Source organism: Stegodyphus dumicola, chromosome 6 (assembly GCF_044657685.1).
Source record: "Stegodyphus dumicola isolate Sdum_Otavi_A_Nest chromosome 6, ASM4465768v1".
Lineage (NCBI taxonomy): Eukaryota > Metazoa > Arthropoda > Arachnida > Araneae > Eresidae > Stegodyphus > Stegodyphus dumicola.
Window position 1 is genome coordinate 49,139,972 of NC_140773.1, and position 23,874 is coordinate 49,163,845.

The 23,874-nt window shown below is 32.8% G+C and overlaps 1 long non-coding RNA gene across 1 annotated transcript; it reads left to right on the forward strand.

Moving 5' to 3' along the window:
• Nucleotides 1-1,576: 1,576 nt before the first annotated feature.
• On the forward strand, nucleotides 1,577-12,192 carry LOC118184031 (uncharacterized). Its single transcript, XR_004757342.2, has 2 exons — nucleotides 1,577-1,829; nucleotides 11,892-12,192. It is a non-coding gene; the product is annotated as an uncharacterized LOC118184031 (long non-coding RNA).
• The last annotated feature ends 11,682 nt before the right edge of the window (nucleotides 12,193-23,874 follow it).

Here is a 23,874-nt window from a genome sequence, read left to right on the forward strand (position 1 = left end):
GAAACCACCTTATATATCTCCCTGTGTTTACTTGCGTTGAACTCCCAGGAAGAGGGGAAGATTCTTTCACTGATACCTAACAAAGTGTCCATCTCCTAAACCTGATAAAAAGACTTCGCTTATCTCTTTGTCACTGGAGCAACCTTCGAGGCTGCAACCGGAATCGTTAACAAAGGCAGAGGATTTCGCCCCTGACATGAAAACTATTGCACTCTGAAATCACTCACCCTCGACAAAGAACTTTATGCCACCTTATCACAATATGCTAATGCATGTGATAGTGCGAGTTACTGTGTGTGATGCTACGAGCCTACAGCTATTTTCTAGAAATCGAATTCTATAAGATTCTGTGAAAAAGATACCCTTCTTGAAAAAAATTATATTGATGAATACTTTTCGCTACTGTGCGCATAGCAATGCTCATCGCTTACTCTGTTAACATCACGAACGTTTTTGTTAAACTGATATTTGATTTTTTTTCGCGTATGAATGTAAGCATTTCACGTTTTAGTTGGTAAAATTAAGAATTAAATATCTTTATCAATGTCTGTCGTCAACTTTTTATGTTTTATTTTTTAGAACGAGTATAAACTTTTACTAAATATAACTACAGAGACTGGAGAACCGCATGAAAAGTTAGATTTCCTGATTTTTACAAAATCCAATGGTAAATGGGAAAATACCAAAACATAAATATTCACAGCATTTTACGGTTTCTAAAATAAAGGCGATATGAGGACTTTTATAGTACACTTACATAAATTTTGAAAACAGAACAATAAATAGCACATTCACCTCGAAAGCTTAATTAATTGATATTCTGCTGCGTTATAAGTTATTATCCTCTCCATTTATTATGAAACCGCTTAATAGTTTTCGTGACAACATAACGCTTATAGACAAAACCCAATGTATTCATAGTGTGGTGATTAATAATCAAAATACGAAGTGCAACTTATGATAATTATTAATCCGGTTTTCGTCATTGCAAAACAAACAGGACTACTGACTGATTATAATAAAGTTTTCTTGTCATATTAATGCACTAGCGCTAGTTAGACAGAAATAAAAAGAATCAATTATACTTCGTGTAATCTTTTCGTTTAAAGATTCTGCTGGATTAAACGGTAATGCTTTTCTTGAGCAGCATAATCGCTAGAGGAAGTACTTAGCCGCTGCAAATATTTTTATTTTAGTATTTCCTAATCGAACTCATAAATAATCTTTTGTGTGTTAATGCCTCAGTTTTCAGACAGCGGTAATTTGCCATTCAAAACAATTACCGATACTTTCCTTGAAGTTTGAAACGTGACCTTAAAAGTAAACGATAATTACTTGTTACTACCAGGTCGTTAATATATCTATTAAGAATTGATTATAGTTTTTGTAGTCTTCTCTACGCAGCTGTTTCTATATTGAAGTTTGAAACACCATTTTCACGAAACAAAAAGAATATTTTTCAGCTTTAAAAATTTTGCAGTTCCGAGAGCGTACCTGTAATCAATACTTTAGTTGAACTCGATTAAGTGTATCATTGAGTTTGTTGTGAAACTGATTAGCTGTATCTAACAAATATTAAAAACAAATCTCTTCATTTTGATGTACGAGACACAGATGGCGTTGGCTGTCATTGAAGTAGGAAGAAAAAAAAGGGTTTTCCCTTTTCGACCTCGTGACGTGAACTGATTAAGTGTGTAATAACTTTCGGGGCCAGAAAAATTTCCCGACAATTGTTAAAAAATGTATATATTTTGTAGTATAGAGAGAATATAATTAAATAAATCAACATATTAGAGTTTTTATTACAGATTCAACATCACACTACCCAGGTAAGTGAGCAAGTTTTGTCTTTAGTTTTTCTGGATTGCTCGGTATCTGGGATGAGTGAAGGAAGTATTTTTATTTTAATGATATTTAATGATAAGACTATGTTTTAGTACGTCTGTAGATTAGGCGATAAAATTCTTTCAAAATCGATAATGAGGACGTAGAGGAAGAATGAAACAACGTATTAAAAAGCCAAACGATTGCCGAGGTCCATAGTGAAGATAATCAAGTAATACTCACGGTTCATACAAACTGTTAGTTAAAATTGCTGCTATCTTTGACTGCAACAATTAATCTACATCTAATGAGATTCACCACGTCTGACTTTACATATTGTGATTCGGTGGTAAATTATTTTAGCCGCTACACATCATGGCAGAGGCGTAGCTAGGGTTTTCAGCCCCCGGGGACAACTGAAAATTTGCGCCCCTTTCTGTGTGCCAAGAATGGAAAGCATTTCATTCTAAAATTTCGTAACATCAATTTGACGCCCCCTGAATGCTGCGCCCGGGGACGGACGTCCGCTCTTGCCCCACCCTAGCTACGCCACTGCATCATGGTTTAAAAAACGATTTTGTTAGAAATATCACAAATTCTAATTTTAAGAATCTGTTTAAGCTACATCTAAAACACAAATAATAATAATAATAATAAAAGTTCTTTTTCTACTTGGCATTTATTTGCTTTTTAAAACCATATTTTGTTTAAGTCAAGTGTTTTTTAGTGTATATTGCGCTATCTCTTTATGGTAGTGCAATATACACTAGAAAACGCTACAAGTTAAGTATTAAATAAGATACTTGAAAAAAAAGTTCTGAATGGCGATTGGACAAAGATCTTACAGCAATGTAGACGCCATAATGCGGTTAGTTGTTTAAGTGACGCAGTTTAGATTGCATGAATGAGACGTAGCCAAATTAAAGTTAGTAATTTTGAGTTTCATATGTGTGTGCATTAAAACGTCTATAGCGAAGTCTTTCCGAGTTTTTTCACCGTTAGGTTACGTTACGAGATAATTTTCTTCACCCATAAACTCTAGCAAGTGCTGCCATACTTAAAATACTTAATATATAATATATATATGTATATACATAATATTTAATATATCTTCTAAACAGGCTGGCATATAGCCAGCTCTCAGAACGCTGTCATTTCTCTAAGTGCAAAAATCGTAAAATCTTCTTTCAAATTACAATTGAAATTGTTTAACAAACTGAAGAGTTTAAACTTAATAAATGTTTTTACGTTTATATCAAAAGGTGAAACAAGTTATTTATAAGATATGTAATTTATGATTATAATATCTATAAGAACATTTACGATATTATTGAAAGGAATGAGTTTTTTTTTTTTTTTTTTTTTTTTTTTTTTAACGTCATGTATTACGTACTTTTGTACAGAATTGCTTGATTTTAACTTGTTTCGAAGTCTTGAGGCTCCACCATACTTTGTATAAACCTTTTTTTTTTTTTTACTATCACTGTTACCACCTGTGGCTTCCTCCAAGTCCTAAACTGAATTCAAAATTCTAGCAGAAATGGAATTTCGTTATAAAATTTTTATAAATGAGCACTTTAAATTTTTTTATTAAAGTACTTGAAAAAAATTTCATATAAAAAGTAATTGTTTAAACTTGCTGACACTTTTCACAACTTTCAACAACTACAAAATTTGATAAAAGTTAATATTTCTCTGAAAATTATCACGAACTCGTTTCTGCTTACAAAGAACCAAGGTTCTTCTCTTGCGAAGTGATCTTAAATAGTCATATTATCTCTCCATCATAATTAAAAAAGATATGAATTAAATAAGTTACTTTGCCATGTTCTTTCTATCATAGTTAACAAGTTAAGTAGTATTAAATAAGATTCAGAAGAGAAAAAACAAGAATAAAAGGAAAGTTGACGTCATTTATAAAGCAAAAAGAATAAAAATTTAGAAGAAGATACGAACTTTGTTGATAATTGTAATTTATATTAATATAAAATTCTCTTTTCCTAAACCGGCACACGAATTTATTTTTTGAATATTATTCTCAGTCTCTCAATAGATGGCAGCACACTACCTTTTCAACATATACTTATTATTTCCCCTTGAACAGCAAAGGAACAATATTCGTCCAACCAATCAAAGATCTTAAATCTAAAATCTCGGTATCTCATTGGTTGCAGTTTTAACGCTGAAAAGCTGGGGAAGGGGGTAGTGTAGCGCTGATAGTTGCTACACTGCAATGGCGGTCGGAAAAGGAACTTGCTGTGATGCCTGGAATATTGTAACCGCAACTGAGTTGTAACTTTCTGATGAGGTTTGAACGTCTATGACCTTAGATACAAGCCAATTTTTCTATAGTTACAGGATGCGCTGAAAAAATGTGCATATATTTTCTGCGATAACTCGAATAGCTGATGAGTAGATGTCATACGTAGGAGAAGAGAACGTTTGTTGGTCATCTGTTACTTGTAACAAATTTATCACTGCTTAACATTACGTGATTATTTTTTAGCTTTTTTAAAATGCAGACAACATACAATTCAAAGGGATGTTTAAACAGGCAGTTGTGTTAAAACGGCTGGTAAACTGCTAAATATCTTCAATTTCTGAGGTTTAATTGTTATTGAATTTTGTATTGATAAAACGTGAGAAATTTGAAAGCAAAATACTAAATTATTTTGAACGTTATACATAGATATTGGGCTATAGAACACAAGTTGCGTTGATTAGATTGGATCGCCTTTTAAAATCGATCATAAACATTAATTTCCTATTATTAGAACTGAAAGAAAACAGACTTCGCGTTATCAAGTTTGCTATTCAATTGAAAGGCTTTTGATTTACGTCAAAACTAGTAGGTTTTGAACTTTGCAAAAAAAAAGTTAAACATTGATCTTCTATGGACAAGTTCAGATTTTTTTGTTTGTTTGTTTGTTTGTTTTTGTTTTTGATAATTTTAGCTAGATTAGAATATGCATACAAGTAATTATTGACAGAAATCTGTAATATCTTTTGGCAAAATATTACCTTAAATTTAAGCGAATTTAGAATTTTTTCAACCTTACTGCAATGTTCAACATGTCATTTAAAAATTTTATTAATTTATTCGAAGATGAGCTTTTGCTGGAATACTTGCTGTCGGAAGACTTCTTGCATTTTGCCATTATTCATTATGAAGATCATAAGTTATTTGAGTATATTTCTGGCAAAATTTGTCATAAATCTGGCAATAGTTCCGATTTTGCTCGGAGAGACGTACAGTTATTTTTATTTGGATTTCTTTTTCGTTTCCCATTGCATTTTTATTAGCCGTGGGTAAAATTCTTATGTAAATAAATGGTTTTAAGTACAATAAAATGCTGTTTATGTTTTTTAAAAATTTAATGAGGAACGAAAGTGCCTTTTAAATTTCTTCTGATGAGCACTTTAGTGGCCAACAGTCTTTCGTTTTTTAAATGAATCTCATCTCGATTTTGCTTCAAATTTTGCGGCATCTTTTCGTTGCTTTTTTTACTTTGCTTTTAATAATTCGTTTGAAATCTTTCTGTTTGATCGTCTGCCAGCTTAAGGTAAAAAACTTTTTTTTTTTTTCCTTCTAAGGCACCTTCAAAATTTTTTAAATACACAAATAGGAAATTTAGAAACATAGGAACAAAGCAATTAAAGCGAATAAACGTTTTAAGTCCCATTTGATCGTGGTAGTTTTGCAGTTTTTCAAGGGGGGGGGGAACTAGGTCAGCTTTTGAGAAGGTGGGGTGGGGGGGAATTCAGACGCAGAAATACCTTTATAAGGCACTTTCTTTAAACTCATAAAAAATAACGTAACTTAAGAAAGCATCGCGATATAAACGCTACCACTTATAATAGGCTCATATTTCTTTGTCCCCTCCTTCCCTCTAACGTTGCAGAAATTTGGTAACCCTAGTACTTTCCGGGTACACAATTAAAAAAAAAAAAAAAAATTATTGAAGGCTAATTTATCTGATTTTGTGGAAAGAGTTATGCCGTTCAAATCCGGTTATATCTCGTGTTCGACCGTAATCAATATTCATTTCATATTTTCAAGCGGATTATTTGACGATAAATCAGATCTAATTCTAACAGATCAATTGAGTTCTCAAATCAAAATTCTTGTTCTTCATTACGATATTTTAATTCTTTTTTTTTTCGACATTCATTTCTTAGTTTTAAAAATTTTACCTTTTATTAGCATATTATAGCAGCATAAATGTAAAATGCTTGTACTGTAGCAATTTTACTCTATAGATGGACCATTCATTTAAAATTAATAATAATAAATGCTCTCCCCCCTACTTAACTGTATTACTTAGAAGTCAAAATTTCTAATTTTTAATTTGTTTTTCATTTATTTCATATTTTGTGTGAAGTTAATAAATTCTTGATTAATAAACTCGGTTAAAAAGCGATGTGTTGCCACTCTGCAAAGCGTAAGATATTTATGTTTCAAATTTAATCAGAAAACTTGGCGAATTGTAAGAATTGTGTTGCCTTCGGCAAAAAATAAGCATAAGATATTTATCTTTGATATTTAACTACAGAACTTAGTGATTTAAAAAAAAAAAAATGTGTTGCCACTGCTCGATATAAAATAATCTTCTACGTGTGTTAATCAATGTGTTGTTATTTAGCGAAACGTAAAACATTTAATTTTTCTTTAAAATATAATCTGTCTGTTACTGATTAACAAACTAAGCGATTTAAAAGCAATAAACGCAATTCTTTAGTATCATAAACGTAGAAGTGCTATAAACGAAGGTTGTTGTATGTTACGAAGGGATTCCATATACAATCTGAGATACATTTCAGGGATTTCTCCAACACAGAGACTTCTGAGAGACTCTAGTTTTATTGATCTTGTGCGCATAGGAGGAAAAAAGGAAGCGTGGAGGCCCCAGGAAGGCTAAGGTCAAGAAAAGCGCTGCTTCTCCCATAATAAATTACTTCATGCGCGTAATCCTGTGATCTTATCTCCAGCCGTGGGGTTATTTCGAGACGACTTCGTGCTGGTTACAGGCATTCCGCACATTCTCGCAAATCAAATATGAATCCTGATTTTCCTCAGGCATTTTTTTTAGAATTTGCAGTTGGCCTTTTTTTCTTCCTTCAGTCCATCGTTAATTACTAATAGTTACGAAAATTCTGTTGTTTCTTTTTTAATTCCTTGATCATTGACTTCATGATGCCGTGAGCTTATTACTGATTAAGTATTTTACCCACTCTATTGGGAATTTAGCCCTAAGGTCCCGACATTTTAGGAATCACGCTAATTAGTGTTGCCAAATTTTTTTAATTAAGCATTTTTTTAAACTAGTATTAGATAAATTTAAAATAAAAGTGGTGAACGAATATTTTGAACAAGTCTTTATAAATGAATGAAAATGTCTCGAACAGAAAAGATATTGCACAGTTTGTTGATGATTTTCCACTTATTAAGAAGTGATGCATATAGATAATAAGGGTTATTTTTATTTTTTAAAGTTTAATATCCCAGAAATAATTTAAACACCTGAGTTAGTTTTCTCTTCTTCTTTCTTAGCTTACTTGTAAAGCGAAATATATTATTATACTCCTAAGATTCTTCAGTGCAATCACAGCCATTATCACCTGACTTCTACTATTATTCAGGGTAAACTGCCTTGTTTGTAAGTTTATTTAGAATATTTATCTGTGTGGGTTAAGACACTAACATATTTCGTCTAGTGACATTAATTCTCCTTATATAGATAGGATTAGGCACTCATTTAGGTTGTACATATATCTTTCAGGAATTAATGAGGGAACTTATAAAAAGGCAGTTATTCGCCAAGAAAATTGTCCTTAAAAATTTTTTTTTAAAAGCCTCATTTTTTTTTTTTTTTTTTTTTTTTTTATGTGGCTTCTAACTTCAGTGCACTGTGGACTTAAATGATGGTAGAAAATTTCCCCGACCCAAAGTCCATTTCTTTTTCGATATCCATCTCAAACCGACATCCTGAATGGTTATTGATTGGACGTGTCATTTCCCAAGGTCTCTATTGTAGTCTCCCCAGATGACCCCATCACAAGCTCCACATTCAGGTAATGTTTAGATCCTTGAAGACCACGCTGCATTTGTGCCATTTCGTGTGCGGTCAGCTGAAGCTAAACAGCCGGCAGGCAGACAATGCCATCAAGCAAAGGCATCATTCTCCTCCCTCCCTTTCCTTTAGTGAGCGTTACCGTAACCATAGCAACACTTAATTTCTCCCCTTTTCTTCCTTACCGCTGTCCAGCCTCTGCACCAAACTGACATGCGCCCGGAGGAGCACAGGGAATTATAAACGAGTCTGGTTCCATTGTGTTTCGTAATCTTGCTAAAACTGTTTGCCCTAGGTCCCTAAACGTTCGTCATATCGGGAAGAAGTAAATGCATCGTGGAATGTCATTTCCGAGATAAAGTGAGGGAACACATTCTATTTCTTTATTTATCGGGCAAGCATTTATGGCAAGATGGCTAGTGTCACTACTATTCCATTATACGCTTTGGTGAAAGAAATCCGAAAATGTGATGCAGTTGCAATGGTTGTTTTGGGAAAGCCGAAATTAAAATGAGGAATTACGGGGCTATTGCTAGTTTACATTATAATTTCAAGCTACTGATTTTTTAATCTTACACACACGACATAACATGAATGATTTGATTCTGAATGCGGTACAAACTTGCATTGAAATTTTCGATGAAACAGGACTTTAAACACGATTCATAGCTTAACAAACTCGTGTAGATTTCTTCATAATTAGAACAGGCCGAAGAATGTAATGACAGAACAATTATTGAAGCATTGAAATAAGAACGCTGAGACGTAGATGCGTAGAAATATTAATTGCGTAGATACTTGATGCTTAAAGCGTCCATTCATTTTCAGCAAGAAGAAGCAGTCGAGACGGATTAAATTCCTTTTTTATTTAAATTCTCACTTTGTGGCCACAATTCACTTGGCACTCTACTCGTGCCTATTAAAGAACATTATGATTCAGCATTTCTGCGCATAGTGCTTATAAAATTTGCGCTATCATTACGATAAAATGGCACAGCCGATTTTCGACCCTAGAGGCGTAGAACTGTTGATCCATAATGACTAGGAAATTGGAGGCGAAGGCAGATTAAATCTTCAATTTTATTTTAAGCAACATGTTGCGGCTACACACAAGTCAGCACATTAAATGTGCCTGTTCCAAAGGGCTTACATTTTTGATAGATTTGCAGCAAAAATGAAGAAGCAGACAGACTGCTGTCCAGTTAAGCCAAAGCGTAGAAAAAAAGTGCGCTATTTTCAGGGTGAAATTTCAAGTCAAACTGAGTTAGTTTTGGTTCTCAAAGCATTTTGATTGGATAGTTAATATTGCTGTAAAATTATTATTGGCTACTTGAGTTTTAGTTCAATGAAAGAAAACTAATAAATTTAATTAAGCAATAGCCCTTTCAATTCCTTATTTTAGTTTGGCTACATCCCCTTCCTGTTCAGCGCACTCACTTTACGGGCTAGCGTCGAGCTGTGCATCCGCTTCTCACTACCTTTTTGCTTTCAATTACTCTCCGCGAGCTCAATTTATCAGGCCCAGGCCCCGGTCCGAGGTTCGAATCCCGCGAACGGGCTGGCTGCATGGGTGTTTTCGTGGTTTTCCCCATGTGTAACGTGTATACGAGCCAGTTCCCTTAGAAAGTCCTCCACGAAGGCATCCCTCCCCTTAGGCAGATAGCCCTCGAGGCTTTGCCGTAATTAAATAACCTAACCTAGTTCAATTTATGTATTTATTTCATATTTTCATGTCCAAAAAGGGACTATTTAAGGTTACTGATAAGATCTCCTTTTGTAGCTGTAAGCTAGTATAAACAGTTTATAGTCATTATAGTTCGTTGAAAGTTGAAAGCCCTTGTCTTGTGACCAGGTATATGAAATTGTGGAGTGCCTATCGCATCCATAATAATGATGGGCAAAGAAGAATATTTGTTCTAAAGAATTAGTTATCAGGAAATAAAACTATGTGTTAAATTGATACCATATCTGCAAATATTTCTTCTCTGTTATGCACCTTGCGAACCTATGGAACTCTACCATTCTATATACGCTGTACAGAATCATGAAATATCTGCAGATATATTGTACATATACCTAGCAAAATTTTATTTCATTTCATATAAAGAAAACTGCAGTTTCAAATACTTTTTTGCTAGCGAACGTTTGTGTCTGTTCCACAAATTGTCTTTCGCACACAGATCGCGTTCAAAGCATGTGCAGCGCCGATGAATGGATGGCTTTTCTGGCTTTTGGAACCTATGTTATTCAACACCCACCAGTTGATCGCTTATCATATGGAAAAGTCTCAAAATGGGTTCTTTTATGCTCTTATTCCCCCCCCCACCAATTCCAGGTGCTCCACATGGGGCCTGGACTGCAAATGGATTAAAACTACATTTCCCCCCTCCGACAACAAAGCGAAACTAACAATGTCAATTACTTCCCTCCCCTCTCTCTTAATGTGGGAGTCCATCCAGAGCAAGGCGAGTAAGAACAGATGCTCACCAGGGACCAAGAATCGTTCCCGTTGCGGTAGGGGGAGGGTTACAACGGAATAACCCGGTAGTAGTTCGTACCCCCAACACTTTGCTTCCCCCCACTTTCTGTATGATTTATTTTAATTTTACACGTTTACATTCAAACAGAGGGTGAAGTTCTGTCGCATGATTAAATTCTAACCGCCTGTGATTATTTTACCCCAGAGAATTGTTTGCGCTTGCTTTTTAATGCTTCCCCTTTCTTCCTCTTTGCTAAAAGAGGTAACTCCCTGGGAAAAAGAAAAAAAAAAAAAAAAAAAAAACATGCCTAGTTTTCTTGTTTCTATCGTAAAGTTTATCGTTTTATTTCTACAGTTCCTCTGATATACATTAAATACATAATATGTAATTAATAACATCTCTCTGCCAAGTGATGATGATTAGTAATGGATGTCATAACAAGACTTATTAATTTATTAATTTATTTTCTTTTATCCTTTCTTACCTGTTTATATATAGCTTAAGATATCCATTCTATTATTATTATTATTATTATCTTTTTTTTTAAATTTTTTTTATTTCAAACGTAATCGTGTCTTAAATAATTAGATTTTTAGTTTTTTAAGAACTTTTTTGGAGTATGTTTACTAAGATCAGAGACAATCACATTATGTTCCACAGAATATTTTCAGTAGTTCTGTGGTTCTTTTTTGCAATAAACTCGAATTTAAAAATAAGCGAAAGTATTATGAAATAATACAAATTAATAATTCTTATATCATTTAATAACAATTTTGCTAATTTTTCTGCCATTTAAAAATTTTGATAATGATATTTTATCATATCATATTTTGATAATCATTCCATTTAATGAAGAACATTTATTTGGTTTTCAGATTAGTTGTATGTACTGCATACGTTAATTAATTAAACCGGGTAAAAGTACAATTATTCTTACAAAATTTAATGATAGGTTCACATATATGGTATGTGAGTGATAAAAGAGTTTTTCTTTACGATTTCCAAGTTTCTCACAAATATTCTACTAGACTTAAATTTGACATGTGTTTATAAAAAAAAAATCTGTATAATTCATGATAAACATGGCTATAGGATAATTTAAAAAAAAGTACTGCATGTATATCGACAGGATATTCGAAACTTTAAAGCTAGTGGAAATTCGAAAAAGGAAATACAATGCATAGGATATTTGAAGATCGTGGTATATTTTTAATAATTCCAGTTCTTACAGTTTTTGCTTCTATTAAATATTTGAAGGCATAAGTTCTTTTAATGTGTAATAAACTAGGCAGACATTTCCCACTACAAAAAATCATTCTGTGACATTCGAGACATTTTTCAGCTTTTTTTCTTTTGAGAACAGTTGGTTTACGAGACTCATACTTTAATTTATGAGACAGTTCTAATTTTTTTATGGAGAATCTTTTTTCTAGTACATCTATATGAAGGGAAGAATTTTTTCCCTCCCCCTTTAACCAGGAAGTAACCTCTTCTCACATATTCCCCTTCTTTTCAGTTCTCCTCGACAACAGCTACTGTCACAAACCTTCAAAGAAGAGCTTCAAAGGACCTTCAAAGAAGAGCTGTCACTTTATTCCGAAGAGTTTTGAAGAATGTTCCACCCATTATATATCCAAGAGACATTCTTCGTGAAAGACCGCTGAAGAAAGATTCGTTTTTGCGATTCAGTAAACCACGTCATTCAACTTAGGAGTATTCCGAAGAGGCGTGGTAAAAAAGGCGCTCTTTCTAAAAGCTATTATATATGCTTAATTGCATCTCATTTTATGAAAAAAAATAAAATGCTTTTTATTTTATTTATTATTATTATTATTATGATTTTTTTCAGCGCGCGAAAGAAAACTTATTATTTACCTTTAACGATGCTATTTGTCTACTGATTCTTGCCAATGTTTATCATTGGGAATTTAGATTGAAGTGGACAAGATGAAACAGTTCAAGTTGGGAACAGGAATTTCCAAAGCTTGTTTTTAGTAATATAAATACAAGTTTATACAATAAATGGATAATTAATAAGAAAATAAAACGGAACGTATGGAAGCAATGGCGTATATTGCAGTATACACATTGTAAAGTTCTAGGAATGGATTTATAAAACTTAAAAATTTTAAGAAACAAGTTTTTTCACCACTCTCTTTTTTCCTCACTGCGCGCTTCATTTATAATTCTTTATATCCTCTTGGTACTTTCAAGAAGTTTCTGCTTGCTTTCGTAGAAGTTAATTGTGAGAATACGCCTTAACTGCAGTTGAATTTCATTTGAGGAGTTAGAAAAAAGGCCCACAAGAGGATGCCATTATATGAAGGCGTTACCATGCCATTACATTCGTTTGCTGGCATCTTTATGAAGGTCGGCCTAGTATTCTTCAATTCAAATATCTGCACGACGATCAGATTTTTCGAAGAGCTCTGTCAAGTAGGAAAAGTTCTATCCTGCCCTTTATAGCCTTGAAATTTGAGTATTAAAGATTGCTCGGAGACTTCACATTACATAAAGCAACTCCTCTGTGTGATGAGATACGAAGGTTAATATCTAAACATAAAATTTTGACAGGGGACACCAAAACTTCAAAATGACCTTTTAAGGTATAAAAAATAGGTAGTATTACTGATGAAAATTAATCTGAAAGATTGTATCGAACATAAACCCAAGGACCTCAGATAATACTGCCAATGTTAACCCTTTAACTGTCAAGTTATTTTAATGATTTGGGTACACAAATTGTTAAATTTTTTCCGAGATACAGTCGGGTTTGACAAAAAAATGAAGCCGAAATAAACGTCTCCCGATATATATTCGGGTATAACAATACGATGCACTCAAAAAAAAAAAAAAAAAAAAAAAAAAATTACCCCGAGTAATACTCGGGCGTGACATTTTCAAACACCAGTGCTGTACCCGAGATTATCTCGGGCATGACAGTTAAAAGGTTAATGAGACATTCATAAGGCTTGTTGAAGAATCGCGAAGTCAGCTTCTGGCATTATACAACTGCAAAAACTTTTAACACAAGATGAATTTCTAACCTGAATAGAACAATTGCTGCAAAGCCAACAATTGTATTTTGACACGTGTGATAGAAAGATGGAATTCTCAGAAATTTTACTTTAGACGGCAAATTGGCTACTCGACCTATTTAACAATATTTTATGATCTGATCACTCAGTGTTTCAAATGGAAGACTATGTTAATAGGTATAACTGGGTTTTCTGTTTCAGGTGAAGATTTGACTTTTTTTTGAGTAATTGAGAATTTTTTTGAGCAATTTTTGAGTAATTGAGATAGAATCAAAAATAAGGTTTACTGGAGACATGTACGCCACTCTGCTTGGGTGGAACAACCTCGTTTGGTGTATTTGGAAGCTATAATTTCACTTTCTCTCAGTAAGATATGGAAAATATTCTTTTGCCACTGATGACAGCAACACAACATTCGCATCGGCAGTAAAAATTTGTAACGCGAAGGGTATACTAGAGCTTGTGTGGAATTTTGAAATCAAGTACAGCAAAACCTCAACGAACAGTGTATTATAACAACACTAATTTCAACAGAATCAACTGCAAATACTAAGATAGTTATAATCATTAAAATTTAGGGAGAGATTTATTGATATCCAACATAAATCACTTATTATTCTCAGCCAAATTCACTATTTATGTGATTGTCGCGATTCATCTAAATAAGCTGAAGGAAAATTTTGAATAAATGCAAGTAATAATAATAAAGATCTATTAACGGAGTTATAAAAAACTTAGCATATTTGATGACCCCCAACTGATGGAATTGACTTCCTGTTATTTAACAGTTCAATTCCATTTTATTTGTTTAAATTATTATGCCTTGAGGCATATATTTAAGGCTTGCAAGAAAAGGCATAGCCACTCTGCAGTCGAGATTAGAAGTAATTGAAGTCAGAGGTTAGGTAACATTTACTGTGGTTCATAACCTCTAATTTCTGACCTCTGACTTTTATATTCTTATTTAGCAAAAAGCATGTGTAACTTGATGTTTGTATGCTGACGTTTGAAATGAACATGGATTTTGAAGCTAGCTATTTATTAATGTGTTTTTATTTCTTACTGATTACATTTTCCTCCTCTGTCTGGAAATTATGCACGTGGGAAAGGCAATTAAGTTTGCATAATAAAGGTATATTAAATTGATAGCTGCCATTCAAGGTAAAGAGTGAATATTTCAATTAACAAGGAAGGCCAAATAAATTTACCTAAAAAATAACAGATGGTATAGTTTTATTATAATTTTATGTATTAATTTTTCTAACTTTAAGGGGAAAGGCAAAATTCTAGTTTAGTTTTGACTTGTTAATACTTTGCAGCGTTTAGAATGTGATATTCTTTACACTTACACTATTCTGCAGAAAAGTCCTTTTTATAAAACTGAGATACAGTTTACTCAGATGCTAGTCTTTAAGTGTTCCGTCTAAAACCATTTTTGTGAAATGAATTGTTTTTGATTAGGAAATGGAAAAGCAAAAATGAATAAATAAATAAAATAAAATATTACCGAAGTAAACATTTTTATTTTAGGCCACAGTTACATGTATGTCATGTAATAAGAATCATACTCGTCAATTCACAACTTACCAAGTGCAAAACGCACATCAAGTGTTAAAAAAATTAACACTAGAGCAAAAATATTATTGTCCTGATGCTTGGAGTTAAGCTATTGGTACAGCTCGCAAAATTAGAGATATTTTATGAGCTCTGGTATTGATATGCCCACACAATTTTACTGTGTTTGGCTGATATTGAAATTTTTTTTACAAATCTTGGACTTGTGGCAATTCTGCTTCAAGATAATGAATGACGCCATTTTGCAAAACGCATTTCTTTTGTTTCGAGTCAAATTTAGGATGTTTTGAGAATTTTTGGTAATTTAAAAAATATTCCAAGTTTTTCCCCACTATTTTTTTATATTTAAGTTTTTTCCCACCTTTTTATATTGAAATTAATCCAAATAATTATTGTACAACTATTCGATTAGTTTTAGTTACTGTACTTACTAGTTCAACTCTTCAAAAGGCCTTTTGTACTCTCCTTCGAAATGTCTCATTTAACACGAATTTTGTTCTCTTACACGTAGTTGTAACTAACGCCTGAAGAAATGATTTGATCATAAATTATAAGATTTATTTTCCTAATATGGTTAAATATTACGTATTAAGATAGAGTTTTGCTTTTAATATCACATTTAACATTATTTGTTAGCGAGACTTAATTCCTAAAGTTAGAAATGCCGGAACCCTGCAGAAGGCCATTAGAAACGGTGAAAAAGAATAAATAAATAAAATAATTAATAACACAATAGCAAGTCATTAAAAGTAAATGCAAATAAGTAAATAAAAATACAATTAAATTAAGTTTAATTCTGAGGTAAAACTGCGAATCAATAATATAACAAAAAATCTGAGCACTTCCTCATTTGGAGATCCCTCAAAAACTGAAGATTACCGCAGCCCGGCTTCGGCTGAATTTAAACTGTGCTTCTAAGGCGATTTTGAAATTTCAGTTTACAATTTTAACTTTGCTGTGGCAAAAATTGTTCTAAAATGGCATTACTTACACTGTCACCGGCGTTTATTGTTTATTTGATCAGAAATTTTCACCCATCTCTTTTAATTTTTGTATAGTTTCAAATCTCAGCGGATGTGCTTTTACAGTAGTTCCTTTTTTTGGGGGTTTTCAACAAAAAAAAAAAAAAAAAAATGGTTGCAGAGTGACATTTTTATATGTTGTCTTATACTGCTAAAAAGCGTTCAACTGTATGGCGAAGTCTTCAAAATTTAGGAATACAGAACAAGGGCGGCAAAATTTTTAGAATTTACAGAAACGCCGAGCAGCAAAATTTAGGAATGGCTTTTTTTTTTTTTTTTTTTTTTTTTTTTTTTTTTTTACGAATATGAGGAAGACACTGTACTCAACAGAATTTAAGGGTGGCAATTTTTCTTTTCTTTCTTTCTTTTTTTTTTTCTTTTTTTTTTTTTTAAATTCAGGGAGACAACCGGGCAATACAGTTTAGGACCTGCAGAGTTTGCACCGGCAACTATTAATCTATTAATATTTGAAACAAAAGTGCGCAAAAGTGACTTCCGCTTTTAAAAGTGTGTGTTTAATTTTGTTTATTGCTAATATTGTCTATAAAGTACATTTAATTCTTTCTCTCCTTTCCCTTCCTTGCCTGGTTCACAACAGACCTACAAATCTCATTTATTTAAACATATTTTTACTGATAAGAATATTTCAATTTTTTTCGCTACTATATTAAATTTAAGGCTGTAAATTCCACATCTGTTATTTCAAATCAGACAAGAGATAAAAATTCTTAAAAAGAAAGAATATCGGTTAACAAAACGAAATGCCGAAAGCGTATAATTAACTTCTTACGTCAGTATGTGTAACGTGAATACGAGCCAGTTTTCCTTAAGAAGGCACCTTTCCTCTCAGATTGTCCTCGTGTGCTTTGTCGTATTCAAAGTAACAAAACCAACCATCTTACAAATCTTTAAAATGATAATAAGAAGAACGTCATTCCTGCATAAACTAGAATAAGTGTAGCGTAAACGTAATAAGGGCCGTTCCCATTGGGATTTATCTGAGCTAACGGACACAGCTGACGTAGCCGACCCATTTCCAAAATAAGTTTTTTCCCATAGGACAGCAAGTTAAAAAATCTGAATTGCAGGCATAGCGGAGCTAGTCGACATAAATAAGCTCCGTTAGCTCAGATAAATCCCAGTGGAAATGGCCCTATAACTTTCGCATGGACTCAGCAGTTATATCCATGTGACTTGTTTCATTGTGGTATTCACGTTACCGTAACTGAACTGGAAGTAAACCTCCAGTATTCGTGAAATAGACCTGTATCTCAAACCTTAGTAGCTTGAGGCATTTCATTCAGTAACAAAAAAATAAAAGTAACCTTCAGAATATAAATATCGTTGATCAGTTATTATTATTATTATAAATATACGTTGTTCTCACAGTAAAATAATTCAAAATTCCTTTTCCTAAAACAAGAGCTGTTTTTTCAAGACAAGCAATATTATGAATAACCAAGTTTTCTTGAAATTTGCAGTTTATTATTGCAGTTCTGATATTAATCAGAATAGAATTAAGCTCTGCATTTGTAAAAAAAAAAAAAAAGTTATACTGTTTCATAACTCTGTTTAAACTCAACATTCTCTTGTTCGGTTTCTTAAACAACATACAGTAAATAAACTCCATCTCTGATATATTCCCCACTTCAAACGACTGAACACTCTCCAAAGATGGAAATGACGGCACTGCAGTTAATAATGAATCCCTCCTGTTATATTCCTCTTGTAAGATGCAACGATCCAAAATATTGTATCTCCTCAGCAGGCTCATCGATTACAATGTTGCCAGCCAAGCCCTCCTCTCAGAGGTCGCAGACAAATGCGCATGCGCTGATCGATCGTTCAAGGGGAGGGAGGAGACGAAGGCATCGAGAACCGCGATTCGCAAGTACCGTGTGCATTTCCGAAAACAGAATAGGTCAGTCGGTGTGCTTCGGTAGAATTTGGTAACCCGATTCTTTGGTGCATTAATTGTCTTCTGGCCGCAAACCGTCTTTCAAAGCAAAATTCTCCGATTTCTCTGAACTTTCGGCTTTTCGCGAAAATTTGTTTAGTCTAATCAAAAGGGGGCAGTATACATAATCTCTGATTTAGTTTGTTGGCTGTATTTCATTTTCCATGAACTCCCTGCTTATCCTTCTTTTGCTCTTTAGGGGCATAATTCAAGAAGGAGCTGGGTTTTAAACTAAATTCAGGTTGCATTAAAATAGTGGCAGCTCTTTGGAGGGTTGTCGGTAAAGTTCATCACTGTATCATCAAAATGTCCAATGTTTGTCAACGACTACTAAATATCAGTGTTTTCAAGAATTTGGCTTGTGAAAATATATGCTTAAATTACGTTATTGCGTTGCTAATCCTCATTTATGTGATTTTGCTTAAAAATCAGACCAGAAATCTTTGATGCCCCTGATTTTGGGTGACGTCACTGGCTCATCGTCTGCTCCAAAACTATGTCTTCTTAGACTCTACATTATACCGAACTATTAAGAAAAGCAACGTTGTTGGTTCGTGAATTCGAGCCCTAAGGGCACATGACATGTAGAATTCTGGACGTGGAGACCATCTCCGAAGAGAAAACGGAGGGTAAAGAAGAGAAGTACCAAAAAGGAACAAGACCGAAGAATCTGACAAGTTCTCAAAAGTGACGAGGGAGAAGAGCTTTACATAAGAATCCTGAGACAATGCAGGTTCAATGACAATAATAAGAGAAATACAATATACAACTCTGGAATCAATGACTAATCTCTAATACAACAATTCTACTACAATCAATACTACGAAAAATACAACACAACCTACAATGCAACAATACTACAGGAATCTGGACTACGAATTTACAACACAACAATGCAACACTTCTACGTACAATACAACACAACTTCAATTACTATAACTTCCAAAGAACTACTTCCAAACAGCTTAGAAACAACAAAGTAATAATCAGCAGGATTGTGACAGCTACCGAGTATAGATAGCTACCAATTGAGGAGCTAAGTGATGAAGTTGTCGTCTCCGCCCATGAAAGTGTGAGCTGCTAGTGGCCGGATGCTTCGATCTTCAAAGAGAACTTCATAATTAAATACTTGAGAATAATTTACGAAGTCGCATTGTATGGCTTTGGTGAAGAATTTCCATCTTTTGATATATTCTAGAATGTTTCTCCCTCTTCTGTAAGTGAAGCGACGTCACTGAATTCGAAAGTCGGGAAGAGTCTAACCTTGTCTCTCTATGACCTTGCCATTAATGTCACTCAGCAAATTATCGAAAGACTACAAGTTTCAGAACTAGTCGAACTAATATCATCCGGAAAAAAACTTAATCCCCCCCAACCCCCAACCCCGCAAAATTGAGCGAAGTTTTAGGTAATATTCTTTATTTAAAAGAAAAGTGACACGTGTGGCATTTAATTGCTCATCCTGTGTACTCAGTAACATATTTCAGTTACTTTGACATGGATTTGGTGTTTTGCTTTCCCATCCCCAGTGTGAGGATTACTATTAATGCCTTTTTGATTCGTGGTTTTGCACAGAAATATTTATGCCCAGATCTTCGCTTACGTTAATCTCTGGGGATCGTGATCGACTCCCAATTTTCTTTCTTATAATTTTCATAAGGTAATTAATTGTATAGTATGCAAAAAGAGTACAACCTTTTCCTTTTTCAATTAAAATATAATGTCCTACATCAGCCTTAAAATGTCCTCCTTTTTCGAAAATGTTCATGCAGTATAAAACTGTTTCACTGTGAATGCCTTTATTTCTACAATAATACTATTTTTACATTCGAGCACAGCATGAGTTGCCACGAATGATTCAGACGTGTGGAAAATCGCATGACTGATTTCGCAACCTGATGTCAATCCTCAAATCTGAAGACAAAATCCATCGAAAGTTATAATCTGCATGAACAATGGACGGTTATTATTATTATTTTTTAAATATTGTTACAATATTAATTGCCTTTCGGAGTTACTAAAAATTTATCAATTTTATTTTGCATTTCTGCTTATAATGCAGACAATGAGAGAGTTTTTTCATTAATAAACTAACTCTCAATGGATCAGGGAACGGAACAGACTTAAATGTTATGTCAGTGAAGGCGATAATACTCAAACAATACAATTTTAAGAGTATGGCATGCTTGGATTTTTATAGCTATTTGTTACGAAATGACAAAAATAGGTAGCCCTGAAAAATGTGTCCAAGTGTCTAATTGGTATAAGCACTATACTTTAAACGGGTGTACTCCAACTGCGTTAATGAAAATCCCCCCCCGGGTCGAGCTATAGTCCAACTGCGCCAATCAAAATTTCTTCCCCCTGCTGCCTACAGGGTTACAATTTAACTTTTCGAAGCCAATTGTAGCCAAGAGGAAAATAAAAATAAATAAACAGAATTACATATCACAAGAACAAGTAAAAAATATCTAACAATCAGGTTAATTATTTGAATAACAGTAATAAATGCGAGAGCTAACAAAGAAAATAAAAGGTATTGGTAAACATACATATTAGCATTACAAACATCTTTCGTTTGTTATAATAATATTGTTGCGTGCGTACGGGTTCGTTATGAAATGAATGCACAAGTCCGATAAAAAAAATGAACAAAAATTTATTATTACCACAACAAAAATGCTTAAATTTTCTCAAATTATCACGCAGTATTACAATATCTCACAGTAGTTTTCTTTTAACTACTCAAGTGTCCAATGGAACGTAATTCAAAACAGCTAAAGAACGCTAATCCGCGAATTCGCTACAATCAACAACAGTAGTTTTCTAAACAACAACAAACTAAGCAACTACTACAAACTGAGATGTTTCCCTCCTTTTATAAGATTTTAAAATCACGCGCTAGAATTTTCCAGTACTTTCTCGAAATCAAAAAGAGATATTTATTTATTTAATGCACGCGCTCTTGTATTTTCAATTTTCCGGCTTAGCTTTCTTTTAATATTCGTCACGCGCTGCACTGCGCGAGAAATAAAACCATTTAATTTATAATTGAACTAACATTAGCTTTTTAAATACCAAATTCGTAACAATATCATAAATTAAATAATTATAAAGCATACAAATTATATTTTTAATAAATTACATCAATAATAGTCAAGATGTCTGAACTAGACCGGAAAATTTAATAGAGTTCACAGCGTGCAAAAAATTATTACATATCAAAGTGTGCTAAAAATATTTTTTGTTAATTAAAGTAATCATGTAAATGTTTGCAGAAATTAAATTTAGTTAAATTTAAAAAAAAGCTTAGCATGAAATCTATTATAACAACATTACTATGCATTTGGAACACTGACGTATAAATTGTAAATAAATTTAAATTATTATGCTAAGAAGTTTTTTCTAAAATTTATCTAGAAGAAAGGAATTAGATAAACAATACTGCAAATTAATATAATCAATCAGGCCTCTCAATAAATAAAAGTTCATTTTTTTAACCAAAAATTAAAAACTGGCATGCAAAAGTTTGAGTAATATACTGGAAATTATCAGAACATATAATTAATTAGAAATGTATAATTAAATTAATAAAAAGCTAATTAACAGTAACATTAAGCTTAATTTCATTCAATCTAAAACAAGCAATCGATCAGGAGCTCCGCATAACTAAAGTTTTAATGCTATTTACGTAGATTTGCGTATAAAATAAAAGTTGCACTTGTGAAACAAGTGAATAATATACTGATAGTCAACAGGAATTAAAATACAGTGGTTAAAAATATAACTACTTGTCAGAAGATATGCAAAGTTGCCATGGCTAGAGAAATTGAATAATTATAGAAAACTCATAAAGTTAAGCGCTACAGTGTGAAAAGAAAATTCGGGAATAAACATGTTAAGAAAATTAGATGGAGAAATAATCCTTAATTTATTGATATCCATATGAACTTTACTGGGACTAAAAACTCGGGTGGATCTACCAATGTTTAGTGACTTTTCTGCTTGATCATAAGACCTTTTGAAATTAGGCTGAACAATATATTAAAGAAAATAGAAGATACAGCACATGTAAGAACAAAAGTGGGCTGAATTATAGGTTTACATGTTTGGTGAATGAGTTCTTATATATATATATATATATATATCAGTGACTAAAATCTACAACTTGGAAAGTTTTTAATTCTTACAGAGAATAAAAAAGATCTGGCTCATCATTGCTTTAAGCATCATAAAACTTTAAAATGAGTGTAAAAGAAATTTATTTTTACTTTAGCACACGCCAGACTTTAAATTAATATTTGTTTTGCATGCACAATTTTTACAATACTGATAAACGAAAACAAAGGCTTGCAGTTTCAATAGAATGTTCCATTAATGGCGATAAATGACTTTTTGTAGCACCCAATCTTTTTGGGAAAGAAATAGGGCACAAGAAACGTCGCGCAGTTCGTGGATTAGAAAAGAGGGGACGGGAATCTTCGATCAAATTTGCGCAGTTCGTACCCTACCCTTTAAACATTATTTTAATGCTGAAGTTATTTTTTCTCACAATAAATGATGCTTTTATTTATTAATCGTAAATTTTAATTTATTGCCTTTCAAAATAATTGTCCTCCTTTTTCACTCTTACATCCGGGTCACCAGATGTAAGAGTATAACCTGAAATTGGGAAAGTTTGCACTAATTTCAGCTTGTTATTTTTGATCTGTGTTTGATGTTGCTGCATTTAAACATTAAATCTTGCCTCAAACCTAATTTCTGGGCGCTTTCTTTTGAGGTTTGGCTTTAATATGTTAAGATCTTTCTTCTTATTTTCATAACTCTGTCGATAAACTATTTAAGTTTTCATAGATACATAAAATACAGACATATACTTGCGATACAGTTATTTCTGTCAAGGTCTTCTGACTAGACATACTTCCACCTAGCAATCTCGAGTTTCCACACACCTCAAGATGAATGTCGAGGTTTTTGTTTAAGTTGAGGAAATGGAAATGTGTGTTTGTTAGTAAAAAGTGGTCATTCTTCATGCAATCGAGCTATAAAAACGTCTTTAAGAAATAAGAAAGGCTCTTTTTTTTAAATGAATAGGATAGATGGTCAGTAAATCATGAGAATATTTAAAAAAGTATTTAAAAAATAATTTACTGACCTTGAAAGCCAATCGAAGTTTAAAGATTCGGAAATACTTGTCATCAAAATTGGCCGAAAATTATTAAATATCACGAGTGTGACGATCATTTTTATTGCCAAGATTCGGTAGGAGGGTTTTTATCCACATTTCTGCTTCTATTTTGAATTTCACCACAAATTGATACGAATTAAAAAATCCATAAAAATAACACATGAAATATTCATAGGTTTTCAAAAACTTTAAAGATGTAGCCAGTTTGGCGTAATATCTCAAAATGTCTCCAATTTGGTGACCATTTTTATCGTTAAAGTTCGGCAGGAAGATTTTGATCGATATCTCTGCATCTACTTACAAATCCAAGACAAATGGGCACGAAGTTCAATAAAATAACATATAAATTAAACACATACAAACAAAGAAAGGGGCCAGAAATTCAAAATTTAATGAAATGCCTAATATGCATAAATGGGCATAAAATTACCATACAAAATACATTATATAAATAAATAAAAACAATATATTACAAAAATACATCAAAAACGCTATGATCAAATAAATACAAAAATTTACAACAATATGGTTTACATGAGGTTTCTGCATACACTGGTATCATATTCTAAATTTTATCATTAATAATGTTAGTAATCTTGGAAGATTAAGCGCAGCATTTAGTTCAACTAAATATTCTGGCTTTAACCTAGTACTCCTAGCACAATGATGATAAATAAACGCACGCCTCGCTTCAGAAGATGCATGCCGAGAAGTAAAAT